The sequence below is a fragment of the Simochromis diagramma genome, unplaced genomic scaffold (genome assembly GCF_900408965.1).
Source record: "Simochromis diagramma unplaced genomic scaffold, fSimDia1.1 OVJJ01000079.1, whole genome shotgun sequence".
In the NCBI taxonomy this organism is placed as follows: Eukaryota; Metazoa; Chordata; class Actinopteri; order Cichliformes; family Cichlidae; genus Simochromis; species Simochromis diagramma.
This window is the reverse complement of record NW_024387075.1, coordinates 3,124,262-3,140,849: the sequence shown is the minus strand read 5'-3', so window position 1 is coordinate 3,140,849 and position 16,588 is coordinate 3,124,262. Positions and strand designations below refer to the sequence as shown.

Genomic DNA, 16,588 nt, shown 5'->3' with positions numbered 1-16,588 from the left:
CACCGTAGTTAGTCAGGATGTCTGCATTTGTGGACTTTTTATATTGATCTATAGGCTCACGGACACATACATCTGTCTAGATCTTTCTGTATCTATTTCTTGTTCTTAGACTATTTGCCTCAAAATGTACCTCTGTCACGCACAACTAAATACAGAAATGCAGTAAAATGCAACATTTATCCCTGACAACATTGAACATTGTCATTGAATGCCAAATTTAATAAATTGAGAGTGAAAGGACTATGCCAGGGGAGTAAGTGCAAGGTCAATGCCACTGGATCTAAGTGCAGAAGCTGGTAAATGTTCCCCTGGGGAGGTCACTGGCCTGAGTCACGCTGTATTTGTCTGGCAGAAGGCCGACTGGCATTTTCTGGATGTAAAAGAACAGTTTGTCCATAGCAGCAAGAACAATTGTTGCTGACAACTTTTCCGTCCTCAGCTACGGTGACGGCAGCGGCGTTTGTAAAGGAGCAAGCAGGTACCATTTGGGTGATTGGGTTTCAGGGGCCACAAGCATGAGGCAGGCAGGTGGTATTGGGTTTCTGTGCTGAGGGGAAATTGTGAACGCCAAATTCGCTGGCATGATCATATGAGAGCAACCTTCTGCCATGTGCTGATATATTGTTCCCTGTCAGGTGTCGTCTTACGGCTCTGAGAGATGGGGTCTCCTGGAAGAGAGACGTGTCGAGCGTGAAGCCCAAACAGTGCTGTGCCACCACTCTGACTCTGCAAGTTGTGTTCAGGAGGCTTCTGCTGTGTAACACAAATATACTGATGTGTGTGTGTGTGTGTGTGTGTATATGTATATATATATATATATATATATATATATATATATATATATATATGTATGTATGTATGTATATATATATATATATATATATATATATATATATAAGGACATGCAATGTATTTTAGAATTTACTACAAGCTCCTGTGCACATTGCTTTAAAAATTGCCTTTTTAAATCGGGTAATTCTTTTGGATACACCTTTTATATAAATGTGACTGTGATAGCCTCATCTGGGATCTATCATGCTACATCTAGGACTGAATTCAAAGTCCTGTTTGTTACTCTTTATAAACTTAGTCATACCTTAAAGACCTCACAGCACCACATTATCCAAAAGCTAACTTGTTGTTGCCAAAGTTTTAGAAGGTAGAATGGGAGCCTTTTTCATGTGGATCCAGCTCCCAGTTTTGACTCTGGTGATAGACACCCTCATTGAGTTCAAAATGAGGCTTTAAGCATTGGTTTTCCTATCGAGCTTAAAGTTACCACTGAAGCTGGTGACCCTGAACCATCCCTTTATTTATCCTGCTCGGGCAGGTGGAGGTAGGGGTATCTCCCATGATGCACAGAGTATTTCTCCTCCGCTCTCATGGCTTTCACCTCCCGTGCATTTATATGCTGCTATAAATGACTCAAAGTTACGACTGTATACAGTCGTAACTTTGAGTCTTCTCTCCCCCACAGTTTGTGCTTCGTCCTGTTTGTGGGCTCTCTTTGCTCTTCTTTTCTCTCATCTCTTTCCCCCCTCATCCCTCAGCCGGCTGTGGCAGATGGCTGCCCCTCACTGAGCCTCGTTCTGCTGGAGGTTTTCTCCCAGTTCAAGGGAGTTTTTTTTTTCCTATACTCCCGACTGCTGCCAAGTACTTGCACAAAGTGGATTGATTGTTTTCTGTCTTTACCTTACACCTTGAGATAACTTCTATTGTGCTATGAGTGCTACGCAAATAAAATGAATGGAACCAACTGTATAACTGTGCAGCAGTGAGCTTCCTTTGCAAGCTCTTTGTTCAAGAAAGAAAAAGTGAGCAAACACAGTGGATAAAACATTCTGCATCACCGCTTCTTCAGGTTCACTCACAGCAAGGAGGCAGCCATCTGAACGAGTTGGTCTGGATGTTTGTTAGTTGCATTGTGTGTGTGTGTGTGTGTGTGTGTGTGTGTGTGTGTGTGTGTGTGTGTGTGTGCGCGTGTGTGTGTGTGTGTGCAGGCACCCTCCTGTAGACCTTGTCTCCTTTTTTCGGGAACAGCTGTAAAGGGTGAGCTACTATATATATCCTCGACACTGGTCTAATTTTCCTCTCTTTGAGCTGAACCCACAGTCATACATCCACCTTTCAGGGTCGCTGTCATCCACAACAAATGACAAACTCTCTTAGCTCCTCAAACATTTGTAGGGCATTAAAAAAATTCAAAATAATGTCAAGCATTTGTTAAATTTTCCCCTGACAGGCACTGGAAACGAATAGTTTCCATCCCAGCGCAACCACTGCGAGGAGGCCGAGCACGTACCCGCCCGCAGCACGTCCATCAGCAGCTTGATGGATGAACTGGTGTTTGTCCAAGAGTCTAGTAATTGCACCACAACGGAGCCATTTGAAATATTTAAGCAGCGTTGAACACGAATGGCTCGGGCATCCAGTTTCAAAAGCAACCACCGTAAACGGCCACTGTGGGTGAAAATGTTCTGTCACTGTGATACCCGGCCCCTGCTGACAGAGCTGATTCTGACTGAGCCGCACGAGTGATGTGCGCACACATGTCCCAGCAGTTCAGCCAACAGCAAACAAAACACTGTGAGAAAACAGGCAGGGAGGGAGATGTGCTGATGTTAGCAGATTAGCCAAAGTAGGCGATTGCATGACAATGTGTAGTTTAAAAAACAACAACAAAAAAAACCCCCATAATGACAGGATAGTTTAAAGTTTGACGTAAATGGTTTCTGTTTCTAAGTGTTTAATATTCATGTCTTGCAGTGTTGTAATCTCGCTGCTTTTTGCTGCGGTGCTGAAGAAATGCTACTTAACCACAAAAAAATGAGCCCACTTCACTTCAGTCCATCTGGCTCACTTAGAATCACATATGGAGAGACAATGACATCCACAAAGCTCGAAAAAGTACCTGCACCATCCCTGTTGCTCGCGTACAAAGTCTTAAATGCATGTGTACCGATTACCTGATACGCACAGATCCCATTGATTGCCCACGTGGAGTTTTAAGACAAATTTCATGCTGCCAGCTTCCAGATCCACAAATGTGAGCTGCGTTCACGTGTAAAAGTGGAACACCTGGGCTTTAAAAGCAGGCATTTCGTCATATAATAGATAGAACAGCTCAACACCCCTCTACTAGGAAATACAGATTTAATCATTAAAAGCATTAAACTGTAGCCTGAAGGTTAATATATAGGTTAAATAAACTGTTATTACACCCATTCGTCATTAGGCTTAACATTAACATTAGCCTGCTATTATCAGAGAATGGTAATATTGTTATAATATTGCACTTCTTTTTCCAAAATATACAGAGATTAGTTAGCATATATTCCCTCCAGAGGATCGACAGTGATGCACCATTATGGTGTTCTGTCACCTGTGCGCTGACGCCCAGATGGCCCAGTTTTGTGCAAATCTTAGCACTTCTGGATTATATCGTACGCATTTGCTTTTGAGGCATATTTCTCTCCATAATCACACAGCATAAGAAAACTGTAGCTGTATCGCACATCCACCGCAGTCCTCAAATTCACTCAGCTGCTTGCGAGGACGCAAATGTCTGAGTCAGTTGGAACGGACATTAAATGGTCCTTAACCTGCCAGCTCCCTGGCACAAAGTCCTATAATGTCTGATTGAGCCCATAGAGCGGGTAATTGTCTGGGCATTAGGTGCTGCCTCCTGCATCCAAGCTGAATCAAAAGAAAAAGAAAGAAAAAGTATTACTTGCACTCACAGACCATCTCCTGCTGTGTGAGAAAGGGCAAACACTCACAAGGCCCCAATCTGATTCTCTTCACACTGTCCTGGTTAAAGTACTTTTGAGGAAGATCAAGTCCATCACCATCCATGCCATCAGTTACAGGCTTGTACATCTGCTCTATGGGTGCACCAAAATGTATAGGATAGAAGACTGAAATACGCCTTGTTATATTTGTAAGTAATGAAGATTAAACATTAGACTAGAGTAGCTATTCATACTGAGTATTTATAGAGGCAAGAAAACGCGTCAGCCTGCAAGCAAACACGCAGGATTTCTAAGATTACTGTAGACCCGCCTTCAGATGAGGTTTGTCTATGACAGCAAAATGATGAGCAACATACTTCTGTTTTCTGGATTTTTATTGAATATATTATATTTTTCTTTAATCAACATTGCACATATTCCATTTCAATCACATCTCATATTGCTGTCTACAAAATGTTATGAATGTAGAAAATCCAGAAGTTGGAAGGCTTACCCCCAAAAAAACTAATCAAAAAAAAAAAAAATCATAAATAAAACAAAGAAGAAAACAAAACAGGACAATTAAGGTCAGAAAGTGACAAGCTCCAAAGATACAGAGAGAGAGAGTGAAGGAGAAAGAGAGGCGCACCCTCAGGAAAGGAATACAAACATACCTTGGATTAGGATGCATATTTCTCAAAACAAAGCATCATGCAGAATAAAAGCAAGGCTGGCCAAAACTCACATGGATATTTCTCAACACCTGAACTGTAGAAATATTTTACATATTCATGAATAACTACTGCCAGTTTCTCTGCACTGATCAATGATGATTATCCCTCCTTTGTAAACTCATCCCCCTAAACAAAAAACAGAATCGCCATCATTGTCATCATCACACTGCAGCAGCAGAGCAGCAAGCATGTAGAAACACCTCTCGTGGCTGCACGTAGACGGCGTTTCCACTGCGAGTGAGGCGATCGTGAGAATCATCGAGACTAATAGTAGATATGCTGGATTGTGACCGCCGTTACTTGTAGCTGACCAATCTGCACCAGCTTGCATAGACGCCTGATTATCCTGGTTTTGAACCCCGTCTCTGTCCTGTCAAATTCTCTCCTGGAGTAATGATCAGAAACAACTGTCACGTCGGTTTCACAGGTTAAGCGTTTCTGACCTAATTGCAAAGTGCTAAATTAGAAATGTTGTGCATAAAGAATGCCCGTTTTCTTGAAAGTGATACTCATACATGCTCACTGTTTCTTGGCCTGTAAATGTGAAGGTTTGCTTTGGGGGGGAATTGTGCAGTGCCCCACATGCAGTCTGTTCATGACAAAATTATTGGCTACAGTAATTGGTCTGCATACTGTAGGTAAAAGGACACATACTAATTATCTTTCTGTGCTCGGCGCGTCCCGAAAAACAGCACGTTTCATCTTTATGACCGTCTGCGGGCTTTTAAATCATACTTTGGATGCGAGGATTACGGCAGGCCCAGAGAAGCTAACGCTCCGTAATTAACCAAAACATGCAAATAGACGAAACACAATTAAACGAAGCAATCATCTTCACCACATTCAGTGCGCACGTGCAACTGGACAGAACGTGCTGGGAATATAGACAACGGCCGAATAAAGAAGCGGGCGCTTTGCATCAGAGTGCGTTTTCTGCACTTGCAGCACATTTACTGCCGGACCTGTCGATGACGGCAATTTTCCCATTTTTGGTTTTGTCTAAATGTTGCAAACGTGTTGCGGAATTGGTGGAAACGTTTAGTTTGTTTGCTTGTGTTTTGTCTAATTTCACGCGTTCGAATGCGTTTTACTGAGACATGACACACAGAGCATTTATCACAGAGCGAGGGGGGGGAATTACACAATGTTCCAAAAAAAATTGTCTTGTTTTCCATTAGGGCTGCAACTATTTAGTCATTCGTCATTTGTTAACTGGTGCAATTTCCCTCAGAATCCAGAAGAACTCAGATTCTCAGTCTGACATTTTGGGATATGATAAAAGCATGATGGCCTGAATTTGGATAAGCTAGAACCTGTTTTCCATCAACAACCGAAGAGATAAGTCCATTAATAAAAAAAAGTCATATGTCTCGTACTTTGATGAAAGATGGTTGAGCCCTGTAATCTCTGTCTAGAGAAACCCAGCAAGGATATCACTGGTTTGTGGTAGAGTTGCATGTATGACCAGTTATAGTTGCTTCTGTATTAACTACTAAAAGTGCTTCCAATTCCAATGTAATACTCGTGGTCATGTGGTCATCCTCGCTGTAAACCCAGTAATCTGACCTTTGTGCTTACATTAGCTGTATTTCCAACAGACACAAACAAATTATGCAAAGCTTTTTTTGTTTTATTTGTCTCATATCTCAGACCGGTTTCTAAATATATGGATGCGGACAGGTAAACACTGCGTTCATTGAATTTGCAGCACGAAAACACTTCACAGCAAAAGCAAACTGCGTCACCGCTCAACAGTTCTGCAGCGCTCCTCACAGGGCACCTTGTTTATAAGGAGATTAAGACATAAAACGAGTTTCTGCTGTTATCTAATGCTGTGGATATTACAATAAACACTCGGGCTTTTATCCTCATAATAATGCAGCGCTTTTATTTATGTACAGTATGTGTCGGCGGGACGTAATATCCAAACCGAGCCGCATGGAAGCATCTGCAGTGCTTTCCGGGTGCAATGTGAAGATATCAGGCTCAGTCGGTTTGTCCTTTCAAGATATCTGGAGACAAAAAGAGGGTTTTAAATTTGAATCAAATTCAGTGTATGAAGAGTAAATTCAGTCTTAAAGGCAAAACTGACATTTTTGTTTCACTGAGCAGGGTCTTGGTTTTCGGGTTGGTTTTTAATAACTGTGATGCTCTGTGAAATGCTCTGTCATTGTGGAGCCCAAATGTACGAAGAAACTGAAACCTGGACTAAATTCAAAGGCTGGCTGAACATGAGGATGTAATTTCGACGGTTTTGGATCAACGCTGAAAAACCATAAGAAACTTTTTTCTCAGCTAAATCTGAACCGTCTTGTTTGTCTTGGCTTTAGAAACCAATCGGTGATTTCTTTCAGTGAGTAAATCCTTTGTTATTGACTAAAGGAGGCATTCATCTTAAAACTTAATCTTGTTCGGTTGCACAGAGACGGAAGAGTCTCGCAGGTGTTTAGGCCTCAGAAATACGTGAGCTTCGACAGAAAAGCACTTTCTCACAATGTGGGCGCTTACGTAAGAGGTCTTATTAATCTAAAACTCAGTCCCAACAATTGTTTTCTTTTGTTTGAGTCTAGTTCTTTTCTTTGATGTGTTGAGTTCAAAACTGATCTGAGCGACTCTGGTCAGCAGTTGTGTGAGCTACTCTCTCTGGCATTCAGAAATGTTTTACATGTAGCCCTGGTGAGTTTTCTAGCTCCGAGGCGATTGTAATTAAAATGTTCTCCTCTCACCTCGTCCTGTGTGTTATCTAATGTCCCCACACAAACTGTTGGTAACCTCCCCAGCAGCTTTGTAAAATCTGCTCATTTGCCGCGCTGAATCACAACAAATTATCACTGCAGTTATTACCTCAGGTCACTTTAGCGTCCTTAGGAATGCCTAGCAGTGCAAAGTTTAAAGAAGTGATGCAGCTGTTTGCTCACGACAGGACCTGGATGATGAGGCTGGATAATCTGAGGACCTTTCTGTTTAGTGTACACGTCCATGATTTTCTGCTTCAAAGGCTGAAATTCCGCCTTGGTAATCTTCTGTCTTTGTATGTGACATTTTTCTTGGTTTTCTTCTGAGTATTTAGTTTAGAGCATATATAACTCAGTGCTGTGCATCAGTGCAGCTCGACACAATTGTCAAGTCTAACCAAATAAATTATTTTAATTCATAGATTGAGGAAATGGGTTACAGAGTGCCCAGATTTCCTCCAGCCTCCTTTGGTGCTTATTTGCTCTGCTTGATTGAATGCGGTGGCCTGCGGGATCAATTGGCAGGCTGATCATGTTCTTTTTCTGTCTACTAACCTGTGGGAATATTACTCTTTGGCTTTTGTGGTAACACCAAGCTGTAGCTAATTAATTTGTCCCTCATAAATATATCAGTGTCATACAGCTTCCGGTCATCACTGGCAGTTGGTGCGATAGTATCTGGGATAGCTGCGTCTCAGATATCTGAACACCCCGTGAGCTAATGTTCAGCTTCAAATGCTTGTGCTGGCCTCTCCTGACGCTCCCTGGGCCTCTCCGGGTTTGGAACATCTTGTGCTTCAGGCACATAATCTGACAAGATCAGTGTAATGAAATTACTTCTGAAAATATATTTTTGGACATCAGTCACAATTTTGATTTAATCTACCTGTGAAAGAAATAGCTCAACATTTTTGGGTAATAAGTTTTTCGTCCTTCTAGCTGGGGAAAGACAGACTGTCTGTACAGTTGATAAGTACCTAGGAGCCGGTTTTAGCTTAAACTCTGCGTATAATGAATTGTTGTTTTAATTATCAAAGAAAAATGTGATAGCTCCAAAGCTTTGTGCCTGTGTGCTAAATAGCCAAATCATTTGTTATATTGTTTCATAAACATTTTAATTTCATTCATTTAATTTCCCTTAATAATTTCTATATTTGTCAACATTTTTTTTTTCAGTTTTACGTTAACGTGATTTTTAAAGAAACATGCAAATTGTAGCTAAAAGAAACAATGTGCCAACTGTAAAATCTGGGCTAACAGCAGTGTTTAAAACAACAACTTTAGCTGATAGATGATAGGAGGTGCTGATATGATTTTTGTCATTTAGTCCTCTGCTGTCAAGAAGAATATTTTTTTAAAGAATTTCCACCCTTCATGACACTACTGCTGAACATATATCCAGCAAAAAGTAACCAATTTACATCACAGAAAATCATGTTTCTGTCAATATGAGTCGGCAATAACAATCGGCACACACTAACATTGGACGTATATGTGATGCAGCATGCAAAAAGCCGGTCAAAGATACGGACCATGAATCCCAGCAACGACGCAATCAAGAACAACTGGACTTCACGAATATTTCAAATATTTATTGTAGCGTCACTGCTTGCAAATGCTTCTTAAAGCTATGCCCCCAAAATACAGTTTAACAGTTTGTGATGCATAAACTGCAAATAAACACCTCGTCCAGCCAACGTTTTAGCCATGACGCGAAACCCCCTGCTCAGCGCAGACACAACGCCCAAGGGTGTGACTTTCACATCGTTAGCCTACAGTGATCAATGGTTTCGCATGATGCTAGCACAGATTTTATCAGAAGTTAACAAATGTGCTACAAGTGACTATTAATTTTCATTCTTACTATATTGCAATAACTCCAACGCACAGTCTGACAACTTCAAATTACAATCTCATCATAAAAGGTAGATAAATGAAACCAGTTTGCTGTCACATGCTGCATCACATATGTGTGTGTGTGTGCATCCTTAGCTACAATTGGATGTGTGATTGCTCCTTTTGGATCACCTTTTTCCCCTCCTTTCTTTCACACATTTGTTGTTATGCAACTTTTTAAAGTGACAGTCCCTAACCTCTGCTACTGTGCACTGGTGTTCTTGGTTAAACTGCTGGTATCCCTCCTCACAATGATAAAGTAAACTGACGAAAAAAAACACATCTTTTCTATAAAGAGTACCCCAAATAAACCACTGACATCTGTTTTTAAAATATTGTGGCTATAGGGTGATTTTAAAAAAAGAAGAAGAAGAAAAGAATTTGACACCAAGGAAATTTTTTAACATTCAGTAAACATCTTTCGTAAGGGTCACTATATTGAGGTAATTACAGATATGAATTTTCAGAAAAAGAGCACACATGAGAACTTGGAAGATAAGATGAAGGACACAAGCTTTCATGTGCCATTAAAGCAAATAGTGTATGTAAAGGGTGCTTTTTAAAGGAAAACAATGTCTTCATTAAAATATATTTATATATGTATGTATGTGATATGATTTACTACTACTGGCATGTCAGTGGACATTTCTAATCCTTGTATTCACAGGCAACTTTGCAGATCTAAGAGCGGTAACAAATGCCAGCGCCCCTCTCACAAAGCTGCACAAATGACATCAGTAACCTCATGTCTCAATATGCCAAATAAATAGGTAAGTGGATTTTCAATGGGAGTTTTGTTAAAACGACAAAAGAAGAAAAAGGAACAAATGAAATAAAGAAGTACACTGAAGAATGTTGGAGCAGCATTCGCAACAATATGAAGAAAGTGAAACGGACAAACTGAACACAGAGGATTATGGTGGATGGTCATAACAGTCAAAGAAAGTGAAAAGTCTCAAATTACTCTATCTGCGAAACACATCTTAGGACACACAAGTAGAAACGTCTGGTATTTACATTTTTTTTCCTATTCAGTGTGCATCTATGTCACAACATTTTCCAGAAGTCCACAACATACAGTAAATTCAGGGTTTCACCTTTGGTTAATGTAATTATCAAGGCTAGGTTTAAAAAAATATAGAACACACGTCCATGTTACTTTTGCATACAGGTAAATTCAAAGTGAAAACATATCAACAAAGCAGCTGGTCAGCTCTAAATTTGCATCGGAGAAAAGAAACGTAAGGTATTTCGTCTTTACGTCAATGATTCTCGAGCAGTGAGAGCCCGGCGAGTTTCGTCTGCTGTGATAGAAAGTGAGTGTGGCTGATATTTATGATGGGTGTTTATGTGCCTGACATCTTTGCTTTAGTGTAAGTGGATCTTAATGTAAGAGGATAATCTTCTGATGTATTTCAGTGTGTTGCATTGAGCCAGTCAATATATGTCTCGTATTTCTCTCCCAACCCTATACACTTTCCGGACGAGGATTTCCATGTGTTATGACACAATGTGTCGTAGATCGTTATTTAAATTTTTTTTGCCAGCAGATAAGCGAGCAACTCAGGCCAGCCTTGTGTGGTTGACAATATGAAACGAGATTTCTTTTTTTTTTTAAAAAAAGTCATACTGCTGGCCGCACAGAAGCAGAGCAAACTCACCATTTAGTAACCTATGACACCTACGAAGCCGACCCAACTAAAACATGTCGACGTTACGACCAAACATTATCTCTATCATATTAAAATATTCACATCTGTTCCTTACAAGACACTTTTTTCACATGTAAATAAAACATCTGTATTTTTGAACAAGTCTTCTTAGTTATCTTCACTTCATACATCTTTATATGTGTAGTAATTAAGGCAATCATTTTGGGCCGCGACTCACTCACACGCTAACTCCAGTCTCAGCCTTCGAGGGTTTGTTTACTGATACCATACAGCAGCTCTCTCCTCCAATTGTCCAAACGCCAAGTGTCATCCGGTTGTTGCTTTTCAGTGTCCGCTTGTGCTCAAGATGACCGGTCACAACGTTTTGCTTGTTCTCTGTGATTTCCAGAGATGCGGGCGGGGTGCAGGGATACTCCCTCTCCCTGTAACTGGCAGCGCTGCAACAAAGAGAGAAACAGGAAATCTATAATCATGCTTGACGAAACGGCACCCTCAAGATGGAGCAATTTGCCCAAACACCAAGCTGATATTGTGCATATTTTCCTTTCCCACCCAAAAGTTGGGCAAGATGCACTCACTACAGATAAACATCAGGGTCATTAAGCAGCAGCTCCTTCTGAAGCACTTTGGCAGGGGATACGTCTGAGCTTTGTATAAGACCACATGGGGGTTTAGTTACATAAATAAACCATTTGTTATACACCCCTTAACATGCTTACGTTCATTTATCCTTCAGTAGATTAAGCACTTAAAACAGTTTACTCTGTCTGCCAGTATCATATTCATCCAATGACAGGCAGTTCTGATTTATTGAACTGATACAGTTTATTTACACTGAGTGAAATAACCAGTGGTTTTGTTTTTTGTTTTTTTAATGCTGCACCGTCCCATCAAACCGGGGAAGCCCTAATGTCACAGCACTAGACACACCCATTGTTGTTTGGGTGTACAACTTTTGATAACATCATCCTGCTGGAGAAGGAGACGCACAGATAAGTCCCATCCACACAAGCGCATGACTCGCCTCTGACTTTCAGTTACATAAACGTTACCTCGTCAATTCCGGCTGCTAGCAAAACAGGCAGGGCTCGCTCAAACAGGGCAAAGGTTATGTACGCTGAGAAGATGAAAAATCAAGCCTTTCATCAGCAAAACTGTGGCCAATCATAACACTTGTGCATGTCTGCGTGTATGTCCAAATGTCAAGGTTTAGGCTAATAGCTAAAGCATTGTAAAAGTATGCAACTTGTGAAAGCTGTAGATAGTGTTATTGCTCCTGGGCGCCTCCTGGGTGAGGTATGGAAATGTCTCGCCGGGAGGACGCCCCGGGGAAGATCCAGGACACGCCGGAGAGATTATATCTCTCGGCTGGCCTGAGAACGCCTTGCTGGGGTAAGGAGAGAGAGGTTTGGGCTTCTCTGCTTAGGCTGATGCCCCCGCGACCCGACCCCTGATGGATGGATGGATATTCTTGGTTGTCTCAACAAAAAGGTCTGTCTTCATCCAACAGATAAAACTGATTTCCTTTTATTATATTACTCTCTCTTCTCTTCTTGTCTGTGTGTGTGTGTGTGTGTGTGTGTGTGTGTGTGTATATATATATATATATATATATATATATATATATATATATTAGGGGTGCAACGATATTCGTATCGATATTGAACCGTTCGATACAGTGCTTTCGGTTCGGTACGCATATGTATCGAACAATACAACATTTGTAATTTATTTTATCAACTTTTCCTTCTGACGATGCTGTCTGTGTTGAGCGCTCAGTGAATCTGTGTTCGACTACTCCGCCTAGGCTGCACTGTCGAGCGCAGATCCACTGAGCGCTCAACACAGACAGCATAGTCAGAAGGAAGAGCGCAGGGCAAGCTAGCGAGACAGAAGTTAAGCTCTACTTGCAACATTCAGATCTGGCGTTTGGAATTATTTTGGTTTTCATGTGACGTATGACCCTGAAGGTAAGCGAGTCATGGACTAAAGTAAAACAGTATGTTGGATGTGCCATGCAATGCTCAATTACATTGGTGTGAACTAGTGTGTTAGTGCAGTTAGCTCGTTAACGTGTTGGCCGTCTAGCCCCATGCACGGAGCGATCGGCGGTAGCTCGTTAACGGAGATTTGCCGTGTTGTGGCGTTAAGGTCATTTCAACGAGATCAACCTGAAAGCACTAGTGGGAACACAACGACTATGACTTCACATTTACGCCGACATCATCCTAGTGCAAAGACAAAAACAACAAGCATGCTACTAACTTTAGCCGAGTCATTTAGACAGCTGTTAGCACATGATTCTCCTTATGCTGCTGAGAATATAGCCCAGAAGAAGCGGATAGTATAGCTTTTATTTTGGAAAGAGACATTTCTCTGTAATAAACTCTCTTTTCCAAAGATGAGTGATTCCTCAATCAGATACAGGGCTTGCAATATCGCTAGCCCGACGTCCCGGAGCTAGCGATTTTTTCAGTCGGGCTACCAAAATCTATCTCTTCCCTGCCCGTCGGGCTATTGTAGGAAAAATATATGTCAATGCTTTTGCATTCTTTCAGAAATGTAGCTGGGTAATTATGTCATTGGCATCGGTGAGCCACTGTCAATATGTGACATATTGAAGTCGCGTTTGAATTTGCGCTTGTTTTTTTGCTTTCACTTTGCAATCGTGCGAACTGTGTATAGAGAGCGACAGCACTGATCTGTGAGTGATGATAATTTGTGCACCAATTCCTCTGACATAGTCTTATCAATCGTTAGCTTACTATGCAAACATGACAAGTGAAATCTCCCGCAGCAAGCTTAAACATGTGAGAGGTTGATCCCGCAGAGAATCGCTGAGCTTATGTGAGTGAGCGTGTAAAAGCATTTCAGTTCTGCTGAGCCAAATAAGACAGGTCAGGGTGAGGAAGTGACAGCCAAAGAAAAGCTTACCACAAAACGGAGAAGTTATGACAAATCAGACTATAAGGCAAAAAGAAAGTGCAGCTTTATGGTTTCATGGACAAAAGAATTTCTGTGGCTGCAATATGATAAGCTAAATACCCAGGGCTGCACATAAGTGGTCCGCAGGTGCGCATTCGCACAAGGGTTAGGGTTAAATTTAAAAACTGTACTTTTGAGTTAAAATATATATTTATAATTTTAATAAATGACAAATTAAAAATGCATGAACATTTTTTTGTATCGAAAAAATATCGAACCGTGACACCAAAGTATCGAACCGAACCGAACCGTGAATTTTGTGTATCGTTGCACCCCTAATATATATATATATATATATATATATATATATATATACACACACATACATACATACATACATATGTGTGTGTTATATTATTTTTCTTAAATGCAGAAATTTATACAGGAAAGCTTAAATAAGACCACACCTGATATGTTGATTTTTTAAATAAAAATGTAGACATACTCATTGATAAAAATCCATATAGTGTGAGTGTTACGCAACCACTAAAATAATAATAATTTCAATAATACATATATATAAATAATATTAATAACACTTACATCTCATTAATTTAATTTTATGCTTTTTATTGAATGAATAATTACCCAAAATGTAGTCTTTTACTAACTTTTTTTTACATTACGCCACTAATGCTAGTTTTATTTTGTTGTTGTTGCCCATTACACTCAGCTCCATGTAGTTAAATGTAGTGCACTGTATTAGATATTCTGAAATAAAGGAAAAGCATCTCTTATTGAGAAAAAACAAGTAAAATGAAATATAAGATTTTTATTTTAATATCAGAATCTGGTGTAAGTTGCTTCAGTTTCTTCCGTGGACCATTTGATGTACAGCAGTAAACATTCGCGCATCACTAGTGTGGGGGTTTCCAGTAGGGATAGGGCAGCGACAGCTCCTGTTTTTTCATCAATCAACAGTCATCTTTGGTTTCTGCTCAAGTATAACAACAGCTGCTCCAAAGTAGAGCTGATGTCAGTGTCATACCAGGTTATAAACGCAAAGCAGCAGCTTGGTTGTCAAAATTGTACGTTTAGTAAAAAAAAAAAAAAAAAAACAGGAAAAAAATTGTATTTAATTAGTCTAAAATCAGACAAATAACAGAGGTGTATGCCAAAAACAGGTAAACTCCAATTACGAAAGAGAAACTGTGATCACATGCCTGACAGAAACCTACAGCGGCGTGATGACGGACATACGCCGCATTAAAAAAACCAAAAGCTCCTCTGTAGCTGTTTTTAATGTTGATTAAACTCAAATTTAAATTCCTTCCTCATGAAGTGTTTGTTATTTTGGCTACCCCCTGTAGGGTGAAACATTTCACAGAACTGTTTTGTGCCACAGCTATTTGTGCTTATTAAGATGCACACTATTAGAGACAAGCGTCCTCTTTAAACGGAGCAGCTGTTGTATAATTCTCCACCTCAATAATTTGAGGATTTCCACAAAGTCTCCCAGGAGTTGAAGGCATTCTGTATGCAATCATAGCTGCAGCAGGCACAAGGCAATTACAACAAACATACTGACTGTTTTTAATCTAATTCCCTTATTAGGACTTTGGAGCTAAACCTGTGCTTGTTTACATTCCAGGTTTTGTTTGTTGGGGGGGCTCCTGTGGTATATTTGCGCTCCAGTACACTGCACCTGTAACGGTAGGAGGGCAAATATAGGATTCAATAATGTCAGCATGAGCACTCAATATACTGAGCGTCAGACTGTCCTGAGAGGGGAACTCAGAAGAGATCAGTGAATGTCATTAATATTATTCACTGTTTGCGATTTACAGCATTGCGTTCTGGCGCTAAAAAGCCACTGTGTCACAATTCTTGAAATAAAAGTGGCTGTGTGTCTGTTTGTGCACGAGTAGAGCAACCTAAAGCTGAAGAGAACCATGACTAACTTACTACAACACTGAAACACACACTGAATATGTCAGCAGAGATGTCCACGGCACTGCCACACTAGGCAAGGCGACCCATGCTGTGATCTGCCGAGGTTTATAAGCGTTATTATGATATACTGTGTGAAGACAGTTAAAAAAAAAAAAAACATTTTATGAGCACATATCATAGCAACAAATTAAGTTTAATTTCACCCTTAATGGGTTGGTGCAATATTAGAATGAGCCATTTGTTGTGCAAGGAACTTTGGAGCGCATCATGTATGAAAAAAAGCAACTTCTCAGCAGGTGCAGAGTGGTTATTATTATTGTTATTAGGTGTTGTTTGTGCAAACATTTACATTAATTTGTATAATATATGCATTTATAACAAACATCAGTACTCACCTATATTATACCCAAAGTGCAACAGTATCACAAGTACAATAAAAAAAAATCACAGTCATAAAAACGTCTGTGCTCAATCATTTACATTCAGATTTACTTACATTCCAGCATTAAGTATAAAAGATGCATTCAAATCATTCAAACACGAGTGTAACTTTGCTTTTAAGTTTGAAAATGCTATTGAAACTGAACTGATTGCGTCTCATCATTCCTTATAATACTGCCTTTCTTTTACTGGGTGATTCTACACAGTTCTCAGTGATACAATGATCAGCCCAGGAGACAGTCTGCAGTTTGTGAATTACACATAAACCACCAATGTTAAAGGGGAGATACCTGGAAAATACTAAATACCTCAGTGGTGGGAAATAATGGTTAAAAAATACCCACACTTTATAAATGAGAAAAAGAGATTCCATTTATTTATTTGCTAAACTAAAACAGATCTAGGGAGAATATTGTCATGTAACTGGCCTCACAGCTGTGAGCTCGCCAATAGGAGGCAGGACCATTTTTAGTGCCACATTGAGACACTGTTGCTCAAGG

The 16,588-nt window shown here is 40.2% G+C and overlaps 1 protein-coding gene across 1 annotated transcript in view; it reads right to left on the bottom strand.

The window, feature by feature from the left end:
* Nucleotides 1-6,359: 6,359 nt before the first annotated feature.
* Nucleotides 6,360-16,588, bottom strand: part of kcna4 (potassium voltage-gated channel, shaker-related subfamily, member 4) — a 58,495-nt gene continuing 48,266 nt past the window's right edge. The window contains exon 3 of the mRNA XM_040045479.1: nucleotides 6,360-11,206. The gene's annotated coding sequence lies outside the window, so the exon portion shown is untranslated. The remainder of the gene's footprint in view (nucleotides 11,207-16,588) is intronic.